The 12495-nt window shown below is 46.0% G+C and overlaps 1 long non-coding RNA gene across 1 annotated transcript; it reads right to left on the bottom strand.

The window, feature by feature from the left end:
• Nucleotides 1-10006: 10006 nt before the first annotated feature.
• Nucleotides 10007-12049, bottom strand: LOC119561833. The gene is made up of 2 exons (XR_005221462.1): nt 11933-12049; nt 10007-11873 (listed from the first exon to the last, which is right to left on the bottom strand). It is a non-coding gene; the product is annotated as an uncharacterized LOC119561833 (long non-coding RNA).
• Between the last annotated feature and the right edge of the window lie 446 nt (nt 12050-12495).

Below are 12495 nucleotides of genomic sequence, written 5' to 3'. Positions count from 1 at the left end.
TCAAGAATATATATACTTTATGGGGTCGGAAACGCTTCCTTCTGCCTGTTACATACTTTCCGACGAATCTAGTATACCCTTTTACTCTACGAGTAACGGTTATAACAAGGAAAAGCGCTATAGTCGAGTACCTCGACTATCCGTTACTCAGCTAAAGGGACCAGGGAAATGGAGATATCCTAGCAGCAAAGCGAGATTAAAATGCGCCATCTACCGGCGGTAGACAGATTTAAGCGTTGTGGGCGTTAGAGTGGGCGTGGAAAACTTTTTTTGGATCAATCGATAGGTATTGACGACACCCACACATTTCAGTTAAAATTTGTTATCTAGCATGAAAATTGTGGGCGTCATAAGTTTGGGCGGTTTGTGGGCGTAAGAGTGGGCGTAAGAGTGGGCGTGGCATATTCGCTTAAAAAACTTGCGCTGCGTACAAGGCGACGAAATCTAAATCTAAGATCCCAATTCTCTATCTTTGATAGTTTCCGAGATATATACGTTCATATTTACAATTTTTTTAAGTTTGTGGGCATTAAAGTGGGCGTAGCAAACTTTTTGGGTCAATCGATAGGTACTTATGAGAACAACACATTTCAGCAAAAATTTTTATTCTGGCATCAAAACTGTAGGAACCACAGTTTTGGGCGGCTTGTGGGCGTTAGAGTGGGCGTGGCACTCTGTTGAAACAAACTTGCGCTGCGTAAGAAGCTCAGGAATCTGCATGCCAAATCTCAATAGCGTAGCGGGTGTAATGAGCAAACGATTTCTTATCACTGTGGGAAACCGAAATAAACGTAAACATAAATAAGCGATGGAAAACCAATCAAAAAAGCATAGCGCAGTGAAAGTTGTGTTACCCTCACAAGAAGACATTAAGATATTTTATGAATTTTTTCACAATGTCTCAGAAACAGCTTTAAAGGAGTTGAATTAAAAAAAGTCTACATTAGTATCTTTGAAGGAGAGTACACTTAAAAGTTTGTTTATTTTAATCGACGCAGAGTAGGGGAACTCGAAAGATTGACAGGCGAAAATTACAAAAAAGTACATTCGGTTGGCGACGTAGAGACGGAAAAATAATATTTTTAAAAACATGATTGAAAAAATTAAAAATTTCACGAAAAACTTTACTAGAGTGACAATTTGTGGTAAAAATCGTAATGTACCCGTACTCTTAGCGCCATAGAACGGGCATTGCATTGAGCAAATTCCTCTTTCAGAGGAACCAATTGGCGAAAGCAATTAGCTACGCAAGCTTCTTTACTAAATGTGAATGTCAAGGAAATATATCACTTGGAGGATTTCATGGGACACCATAAAGACATACACAAGAAATATTATCGTGTTCCGGCTTCGGTTGCGGAAATCACCCAAGTTTCTCAGTTATTAATGTCTGCCATGAATATGGAAGAAGAGTGTCCTCCCGCAGACGTGAGTATGGACTGCCCTACTCTAGAGACCACTCTGGATTGTCCCACCTTAAAGGACAATTTAAAATGTGTTCCATCATAAGCGTGGGTAATTTTACGTCTACAGTGGGCACCACAGAAATCAAGTGCGAATAAGGTAAAGATGAAGTCAAAAGTTGTAATACCCTAGCAGATTACATAAATTATAATGTGACTAGAATAATGGAAAAAAAAGATAATATCAAATAATATACAACGATATAATATCTTCAGAAACATTATATTGTAATTAAAGTTAAAATTAAAAATTACATGGAATGTTATTTCTCACAAACTCCAAGCTTAGTCAGCGGAATGAATGAATGTACAGCCAAATGAAATTAAAGGGGAACTTAAGGACAAGTGATTGTTGCGGCCCATGTGTATAATTTTATGTAGTACTACAAAATTGTTAGTGTGCTTTATATATTATATATAAACCATATATAATAAATATATATATAAATGGTGTAATAACGAGATAGAAAATGGATATAACTTTGAGACCATAAAGAAAAACAAGGAAGAACGCTATAGTCAGTACCTCGACTATCAGATACCCGTTACTCTGCCTGTTACATATTTTTCGACGAATCTAGTATACCCTTTAACTCTACGAGTAACGGGTATAATAAACGTAAATACATAGCGTGAGCCACTGAAATATAATGAGAATGAATATTAATATTTATTAATTATTGAATTTCTTTTGAACATAAAACTATTGTTATAATTATCTTACAATTGTGGACAATAATATTATGCGAATTTTTAGACAATCCTTATTTTTAACCATTTTGGCACACATGTTTATAGACACATTATACACATATAATTTACATCTATAATTATATACACCTGTGAAGCCCAGTATTTACCCATGCGGTTCAATACTCTTTACATCTTATTTTTTTCGCCTAACTTGTTCCACCCTGTTGTAGCTCAACTCATCATCATTAAATCATTAAAATTGAAGCTTAAAAAAAAATTAACTTACTGAACTCAGCTGATGTCTCTGCGGTCCTAGGGTATACAAGGGATCACCAGAGTTATGCTCTAGCGGCAGGTGGTCATAGGTAGTGTGAGGAGTTGAATAACTTCCCACAAACCTAAGGAGCAGCAGCAGTAGATGGACGGCCGCTTACCAGATACGCGGCGAGAAGAGGATGGAGGACAAGAGAGTTTGGAGACCAAGGATGGAGAACGACAGAGTTTGGAGACCAAGGAGCGGATAAGGAGAGAGTGGAGACTTGCCGGGCAGAGCAAGAGTGCCATGTGGGGATAACGGGACTCCACCGTACTTAGAACTCTCCCGTGATCTTTGGACCGGGAGAAGAAGTGCCACATCTCGGCAGTGAAGCGGAACACAGGCGTGCCGCAAGCATCACGGGAATCAGCGGGACGGCAGCAGTGGGCAGAACATCGGTTGGAAGCGGTACGTGAAGGACAAGTGGGTCAACCAGGAGTCACGGACTTTGAACCCGGAGTGGAGAGATTCAGCGGGCCGTGCGCAAAAGGGAAATAACGGATCCCGGAGGTCCTATATAAGGCCGCAGAGCGCTGGAAGCTGGATCAGTCGATCACGAGGAGTCAAACCATCAAGATCAGTTAAAATACCAAAGTGAACAGTCAGTCAACCAAGTAATCTACGAGGGAGCCACAACAAGGCAAGTCGTCGGAAGCAGCGCCGTGGGAATCATACAAGGAGCAAGATCACCACGTCGAGACGTTTGGGGTTGGGACATCAGGAATCTCCGAATTGAGACACAAGTGGCTGAGGTCCGGAAGGCGTGTGTCTGTCAGAGTCAAGCGAAAAAAGGCCTACGACGAAAACCCGTTAGCTCGGGGAGGAAAGTTTTCTAAGACCCAGCGTACCTTGCCCTACCAAGCAGGACCTGGCGTGAGGGACGAGCGGTGGATCGATTTGCGGTTTCAAGAGGCGTTGGCCTGGAGAGCCCTGCGATTACCAGCGAAGTTGCCGAACAGCAACCGCCCAAATCCCCGAGTGCCAGAACGCCAAGCTACTAGTCAAAAAGGCCGAGCGAACGACCCGTTGAAGCAGTCAATAGGCGTTGTCCTGGAGAAACCCAGCGGCAAGACAGCGCAGAGGACATCGGCAGCGACGCCAGCAGACATCACCGGCAGCCACGGTAACATCGCCGCGCGGAGCTCATTGGGGAGCGCAGGAGCGTCGCGGACGTCAAGCGTAAGGGCGAAGCCGGGTGGAACGCTTGGCGCAAAGCAAAGTGAACTGCTAGGCATCTTCCTGGCGATAGTTAAGGCCGAGTTCTCTGCGAGTCCAAGGCGCGACAAGCGACCCCGAGGCAGCGCGTCGGCAAGCGAGCAGAGGCGGCCACTACGAGCGTCCACAGACATAGGAGCCAGCGGACGTCGAGTCAACGCGTCGACAAGCCAGGACGAGGAGCACTAGCAGTCGGCGGAACCAGAGCAAGGAGATACCGAGGCCAGCCAAACGTCACACCCGCTGTACTAATGCCACGATAATAAATCCCACTGTTACCATTCGAACCCTGTGTTTTCTCACTGATCTACGGGGCAGTCACGTCATATAAATTTGGTGGGAAGAACACATCTTCTTTACCGCCTTAAGAAGGAGAAGTCCTCCTTCTCCTCCTTCCACCCATGTCGCACAGAAGCTTAATATCGCCCTGGAGGGCAGGCTAGACGACGGACGACGTTGGAATACTACTCAGAAACGGAGAACGCCCACAACTCGTGGACATCTGGGCCGAGCTGGAAGCAACATACCACGACAGAGCCGGGCCAAGCATTACGTTAGCGAACGCTGAAGGGGACGACCTAGTGGCAAGCCTGAGCATTGACAACATGCAAAAAGGGGCCCTCAGGAGAGAGTCAAGCCAAGATAGGAAAACAGCAGCGCTGACCGCCGAGACCAAGCCAGACTATGCAAAGGTCGCTAAACAGGTCCGCGAATGGTCGTTCAGGTTAGACGGGGCGGAAAAACCATTTGAATTCCTGGAGCAGGTAGAATGGTCCGCCAACACGTACGGCTTGGACTTAGATATTAATTGCTTAAGGGAAGGGCTTTGAAGTGGTTCATCGCCAACAACAAGCAATGGAGAACCTGGGCAGAGTTCATAGAAAGCTTCCACACCTATTTTCTGCTGAGGGATTTCTTCACCAGGCTGGCGGACCAGGTCATGCAACGGAAGCAGGGCTTCAGCGAGTCGTTCAAGCACTACATGATCGACATGCAGACGATGGTGAGGCCACTTAGCTACTCTACGAAAGAGACATTAAGGATCATTAATGAGAATTTCACCCCAAGTCTACGGATCTTCCTAAGAGCGTACAAAGTGTCGGACCTGGATACGCTAATGATCCTAGCCGATGAGTACGAAGAACTTGAAAAGGAATGGGAAGTTTTCGCACAGGAGAACAAGTTCTCAAGGACCAAGTCGGCATCACCAACGCAGATCACATGCAGAAGATGCGAGGAGACAGACAACCAGGACACACGAGGAAATGACCAATGGTCACCACCACACCAAGGCAGACGACAGCAGGCAACAGACGCACCACGCGGAGGCCAATGGACACCACCCCCACAGCAACAGAGACAGCCAAACAATACCTTGTGGAGGCCGCCAAGCAACACACAGAGACCACAAGATGCCACCCATGGAACCGAGATAAAAATACCAGCCAGGAACCGACACAATGGATGGCTCGAGGAGAAGCTATCGGTAGCAGTCTTTCAACAAGTAAACGAGTTGGACGATTCTACAGCGTTCCTGGAAGCAGAGCTGGCAGACTTCAGCACAATGACGGGAACATCGAATATGGCAGAACACCGGATCAAAATGAAGGATGACAAGCCAATCAAGCAGAGATACTACTCCAAGAACCCAAAAATCCAAGGGGAAATCAACGCAAAGGTGGACGAGCTTCTCCAAATGGGGTTCATAGAGCATTCAAAGAGCCCATACAGCTCCCCCATCGTTATGGTGAAAAAGAAGACAGGCCAGTGGAGACTGTGTGTCGAGTTCAGACAGATCAACGCGAAGTCAGTGAAGGATGCCTACCCGATGCCCCGCATAAACTACGTCCTAAATCAACTAAGGGAAGCGCGGTACATCAGCAGTTTGGACCTGAAGGATGGATACTGGCAGATCCCACTGGAAGAGAGTAGCAGGCCATACACGGCGTTCACGGTACCAGGCAAAGGTCTATTTCAGTGGAGGGTAATGCCGTTCGGACTTCACTCGGCGTCAGCAACGTTTTAGCAAGTTTTGGACCAAGTAATTGGCCCCGAGATGTCACCTCACGCATCCGCTTACCAGGATGACATAATAGTGATCGGTCGCACGCTGGAAGAACACAAAAGAAACCTGAGAGAAGTGTTCCGGCGTCTAAAGGAAGGAAACCTGAGACTGAATCCAGAAAAATGCCAATTCTTTAAGAAGGAACTGCTGTAACTTGGACATCGAGTGACCAGCGAGGGAGTAGGAACAGATCCAGGAAAAGTAGCCGCCATCGCTGAACTGGAACCACCATCGACCGTCAAAGAGCTCCGGCCATATTTAGGAGTAGCGTCGTGGTACCACCGGTTTGTACCAGATTTTTCCAGAATCGTCAAACCCCTGAATGACCTGCTGCGCAAAGGCAGTAAGTAAAGGCAAGACTCGTGGCATATCCGGTGCTCGGACTTCAGTAGAACTTTCATCCTGCAAACGGACGCCAGCGACTACGGCATCGGAGCAATACTGACCCAAGACACCGAAAAGGGCGAAAGAGTAATCTCCTATTCGAGCCGAGCACTGAACGGCGCGGAAAAACTATTCAACAACAAAAGCTCAGGACATATCTGGAAGGATACCACTTTAAGGTAGTAACCGACCACATGGCCCTGAAGTGGCTCAACAGCATCGAAAGCCCTTCAGGAAGGATCGCCAGATGGGCCCTGGAGTTACAACAGTACGACTTTGAGATAACGTACAGAAAGGGTCAGCTAAACGTGGTGGCCGACGCATTATCAAGACAACCACTACCAGAGACGCCACGAGACGCAAATTGCACGGTTGGCAGCCCGATACTACTAGGCAGACATGTATACAGACGCCCGAGCCCACGTAAGAAAATGCGAGAGAAATGCGGGGTCACGAAGGTGGTCATAACGGACAACGGAGTGCAGCTTGCAAGCCGTATATTCAAAAGTTTTCTGGCACCATACACACCACAAGATAATCCGACCGAACGAGCAAACAGAACAGTCAAGACCATGATTGCGCAATTCGCAGGGCAGGACCAGAGAAACTGGGACGAGAAGTGGCCGGAGATTATGTTAGCAGTGAACACGAGCACATCGGAATCCATCGGCCATACACCGGCGTGTCTTACCCAGGGCAGGGAACCGCGTCTACCCAGCAGCCTATATGATAAGGAAACCCTAGGCACTGGAAGAGCTACGGAGACCCCTGAGGAAAACGCCAAAAAACTGAGGGAGGTATTCGAGATCGCACGGCGAAATATGGAAAAGGCATCCCAGGACCAAGCCAGACACTATAATCTGGTCACCAGCGGTGGGCGACATAGTGTGGGCCAAGGAACATCACCTGTCCGAAGCGGCTGAAGGATTCGCTGCGAAAATAGCCCCGAGGTACGATGGCCCTTATCAGGTTGCAGATTTCGTCTCTCCGGTGATCTGCAAAATACGCCACACACATTCAAAGAAAGAACGGACCGTTCACATTGGCGAGCTCAAGCAACAACAAAACGAGCAGACGGCAGACACATCAGATGACTAACAAGAGGTCACAAGGACATGGATAAGGATTTCACATTGATCCAGACTGCGAGGCCACAGGATTATGCGTCAGGCCTAAGCGAGAGTCATCCACACGCCACGCAGAAAGGTCAGTCATTAGGATAGGTCACAAGGACATGGATAAGGATTTCACATTGATCCAGACTGCGAGGCCACTGGATTATGCGTCAGGCCTAAGCGAGAGTCATCCACGCGCCGCGCAGAAAGGACAATTACAAGGATAGGTCACAAGAACGTGGATAAGGATGGATGGTGATCCCGACCGCAAGGCAACAGGATTCAGCGTTGGGCATTTGCCAGAGTCAACCGATTACGCCACGTAGAAGAAAGTATGCGCGGAGGGAGGCAAGCAACACAAGTCGCGCAGGCCAGACATACACCGTAGCATCCGGAGATTCTATACGGAACGACGAGCTCGTCAAGTTGTTACCCGAGGAAAGGGGGAGGACGGTGCAGAATCAGATCTACACCAAATCCAGTTGGTCATAAAAGATAGGAAAACGCATCGCACCAACAGTTAACAGGAAAAAAAAACACGGCAAACCCTGAAAGGAACGTAAAGTAAGTGCCGGTTCAACCAAAAGTGCAACTCACCACGGACAGAAAAGCTCTGCTACAAACGAAGGCCAAACGTTATTCAAGGCCGCTGGGGTCATTGTACTTGAGGTCGAGGGCAACGAACGACATAGGCTGGAAGGAGCTGAGAAAATAAAATGGAAAAGACAAGTCAGCCAGAAGCTGTGCGGGCAGGTCGCCCGAGCCAGGGAATCACCACGAGCCAGGGAAGGGGCGCCTCGATAGGCGATCGATTGGTACTGGACGATAGTGCGATCGATGGGCACACGCAAACTGGAAATATCGGCAAAAGGTGGAAATATCGCAACGAGCAGGTGGCAACGCCGCACCGTCGGTATCGATAGTCGATGAAACATCGATCACGCACGGATGGTGTGACCAGGCGGAGGAACCATGGAAAGGAGTAGGACGCAGCAATGATTATCTATGTCCCAGTGGAAACATGGGAAATATCGGAGCAGGAGATTTCAAGTTGCCACGAGGAGGATGACCAGCGCTGTAGAAACTCTATGGGGTTAAGAGCGTCGAAGGAGCATCGGGGGAGCAACGAGGTAGCGCAACGGGTATCGGAGGGATTATCACAAGGACTCGAAAGCTAAGATATGTATGGAAACGCCGGAGAGTAGGAACGAGTTTTAAATGTTACCCGAAGTAAGGGGGGAATGTGAGGAGTTGAAAAACTCCCCACAAATCCAAGCAGCAGCAGCAGATGGCCGGCCGCTTACCGGATACGCGTCGAATTCGCGTAGTAACGGCGCGGCGAGGAGAGGATGGACGACAAGAGAGTTTGAAGACCAAGGATGGAGAACGAGAGAGTTTGGAGATCAAGGAAGAGTGGAGACTTGCCGGGCAGAGCAAGAGTGCCATGTGGGGATAACGGAACTCCACCGTACTTTGGACTCTCCCGTGATACTTGGACCGGGAGAAGAAGTGCCACATCTCGGCGTTGTCCTGGAGAATCCCAGCGGCAAAACAGCGCAGAGGACATCGGCAGCGACGCCAGCAGACATCACCGGCAGCCACGGTAACATCGCCGCGCGGAGCTCATTGGGGAGCGCAGGAGCGTCGCGGACGTCAAGCGTAAGGGTGAAGCCGGGTGGAACGCTAGGCGCAAAGCAAAGTGAACTAGGCTAGGCAGCTTTCTGGCGATAGCCAAGGCCGAGTTCTCTGCGAGTCTAAGGCGCGACAAGCGACCCCGAGGCAGCGCGTCGGCAAGCGAGCAGAGGCGGCCACTACGAGCGTCCACAGACACAGGAGCCAGTGGACGTCGAGTCAACGCGTCGACAAGCCAGGACGAGGAGCACTAGCAGCCGGCGGAACCAGAGCAAGGATATACCGAGGCCAGCCCAACCTTACACCCGCTGTACTAATACCACGAGAATAAATCCCACTGTTACCATTCGAACCCTGTGTTTTCTCACTGATCTCCGGGTCAGTCACGTCATATAAATTTGGTGGGACGAACGCACAATCTTCTGAGCTAGCCGCACGAATGTCGTAGCGAGCAGACAACAAAATCAGTTCGTTACAGTAGGGTGGGCATTATGCGAGCCTTATTGCATACAAGGCTTCGCAATCAACAAATCTCTCTCTTTCTTTCACACTTTTCCTTTCGATAACTTCCTTCTTGCTTATCAAAGCTTTATTTTTCTAAATTATGCATATTTTTTCCGGTTTAGTAACTGGCTTTCGATATTGTCGGATGCACGCTCAATTCTGACCCTAATAATAGTAAAACGTAGACGGTGTCCAGATATGTACCAGCAAGACCTCCCCCAAGCCAACGAGCTAGTGCCGGAATATATAGCGTTCCCAGCCAATACAGATCCTTGGAAACATTAAAAGTACTTTGCACTTTAGTCGAACGTTACACGCTACAGTTATAATTTATTACTATTATTCAGAAAAGTGCCGTAATAAATACAGTTTAATTCATTGAGACTCACAGATGCATAAATTCAACATTGTTTAACAATTTCTTTACTCTTTTTAAAGTTTTTTCTTAAATTTTTAATTATTCCTGAAAAACAGATCGAGTTACTATTAGTTTTTCTGACTATCCGAAAATGAAGAATTAACGTGAGAATTATTATGTTCTTTTATTCGAGAGTTGGAATTCATGCGAGTACGTTTTCGAACAAACCTCTGAGCAGGTCCAAATAAAGTGTGCAACTTCTTTTCCTTTCATTTTTTATTTCTTAATTTCGTCGTAGAGCATCAAGCAAAGAGTTCAGTTAATTTTAATTTTATTAACTTATTAATAATTATTAAGAAATGTAATCTTTGACGGTCTTCGTGCAAAAGCGGTGTGGAATTTGGAAATTAAAAATGGAAGAAAAACCCCAAAATCGCCTAAAGGAGTTCAGTGCAGATGAAAAAGGACGCCTAGTCCAAGATGTTGCCCATTATTGTGGGATTTCACTGACAGGAAGCAATACCACGGGGCAAATCCGCAAAATAGTTGAAGTGATGTAGGAGATGCTCTAGACAGTCCCAGTAGGAAGAAACATGCCGAGTGGGACATCGCTCGATCTCCGGCGAGCTATCCATTGAGGACCGACCGGACTCCACCTCCACCAGCAACTTGGGAGCTAAATCGGAGATGGGGGCGCGCCGGCTTCTATAGTGAGGAGGAGCTGGTGTAGCCATCTCCAGCCATTACCAGGTTGCTCGGCGACTTCATGCAGTTTCATTCCATTTACTTGTATTTTAATTTCCTTGTGCTTCACCAGACTCTTCTTTTTAAATTGCTCCAATTGATTTGTTAGTGAGACCATGCAACATGTATTGCAGGTGAACTTATAAAACATCGGTCACACTACAAAAAATAAGATTTTTCGACTAATGAAATTTTTAGCCGATCTGAGTACTAGGCTTTAATAATCTGCGACGGAAAAATGATCAATTACCCAAAAATACCAAGTAATTGATGGATGGTGGAGGGTACATGATTGTTATTATTGCCCCCGGTGGAGAGCTGGTATTATTTTGCCTTCTTTAATAAGTTGACGGAAGAACCAAATACCACAAAAAATACCAAATAATTTGGTGGATGCGGATGATCTTTGATTCTTATTAAAACCCGGAGTGGTGGAAAGCTGCGTAAGGGGACAAACCAAAGCGGTCAAGTGTAGCCTGGAATGTCGGGAATTTTGAGATTGAATGTGGTTATTGTACGAAATAAAAAACACACTGACCAAAAAAAGTTTTTCACGTCGGTTGGTTGATTTTTATTTGATTATATTTAATAGGATGGCCGACGGAAAACTTTAATTTGTGGGACTAGATTAATGGGAGTGTTGAAAATATGTATGTGTATATGTGTATGTATCTTGAATATGTATACATATATGTATTTTTGCCGGCGGGTATGAATTGTGATGGACGTTTTCCATTTTGTGTGGACTGTATTCGGAGAAGAAAAAAATACATGAAAATATTAATGCGGCAGCGTATATACAATGAAAAATATATTGGGAAATTTTGGGGGCCTTAATTGGCAGAACACTGGAAATTAAATATTTCTCACTGTACGCTTGGCATATCCTTGCACAATATTTCTGATGCTTGGGATTTTTTCTTCGGTTTTATATATGTAAGTATGGATGTAACAATGTATGTATGTACCGCCATATGCAATGAGATTTGTCGTACATTAGTATGCACCCAAAAGAAAGTCGTAGTATAGGCAATATGGCCGCACGTAGAAAAGGAAAAACGAAAGGAAATGTCGGTGTATCTTATAATTGCCGTTGTCGGAGTAAATCGGACTTGGATTTCAGACAAGTGGTACAGAAAGTCAGACGAATTGTATTTTCTAGTGGCTGATTGCAGACCGGCAGTTAATACGATGTAATAGCTTTACTTATCTGGTCAATAACCCGACTCGATGGATCAAAATGAAAAGGGGTGCGTTCCGTCGTCTCTGAAGAAGTGCGTCGATGGCTTGCGGTGGCAGCGGGGCGCTGTGGCCGGCTTCGTTACTGTTGCAGCAGACTGCTGCTGGGGCCAGCTGCAGGGGAGACACTCGTAGCTCTTCAGTTCTGCAGTAAGGACGCGGTGACATGTCTGGAGGCAAAAAGCTTTTTTTTGTTTTTTGTACCTAAAACGTTGTGCCGCTGTTGACGTCAGCAGAGAAATCTACGCAGCGTAGAAGACGGCCTACGAAAACGGTCGTGCAACAATGAGAGGCAGATATTCGGATGTTCCCACTCTTTCTTTGTCTTATAATCTGGCTGCACTCGGCGCTCTCAGAGACAAATTTCGGCCGGTCCATTATTTCTGTTGCGTACTTTAATCGTTTCTTTAAGTTAATTTAATAAAGTCAGCTAAGTGTTACATTAAGTTTAAGATGTTAAAAGATGTTCAAATTAACAAATAAAACGCATTTTTTAAATAAATGCCCATACATTTTTTCAGGAGCGTTGGCCAAGGATTCGGAGGACCTGGACAAAGGTTTAAGGAAGGCGATGACCAATTTAAAAACAAATTAACGAGACATAAAACTAGGCTTACTAACACGAATTGTCCTTTAACAGAAACCCCAAATAACACTATTTAATTAAAATGAATTTAAAAGTAAGTAAAAATGTATGCATTTTAAATTCCTTATTTTCTTTAGTGAAAACTCATTGGAAATATTCTGAATTTCACAAGTGATTTCAC

Source organism: Drosophila subpulchrella, unplaced genomic scaffold, assembly GCF_014743375.2.
Source record: "Drosophila subpulchrella strain 33 F10 #4 breed RU33 unplaced genomic scaffold, RU_Dsub_v1.1 Primary Assembly Seq377, whole genome shotgun sequence".
In the NCBI taxonomy this organism is placed as follows: domain Eukaryota; kingdom Metazoa; phylum Arthropoda; class Insecta; order Diptera; family Drosophilidae; genus Drosophila; species Drosophila subpulchrella.
The sequence above is the reverse complement of the archived record's forward strand: the minus strand, read 5'-3'. Positions and strand labels throughout refer to the sequence as shown.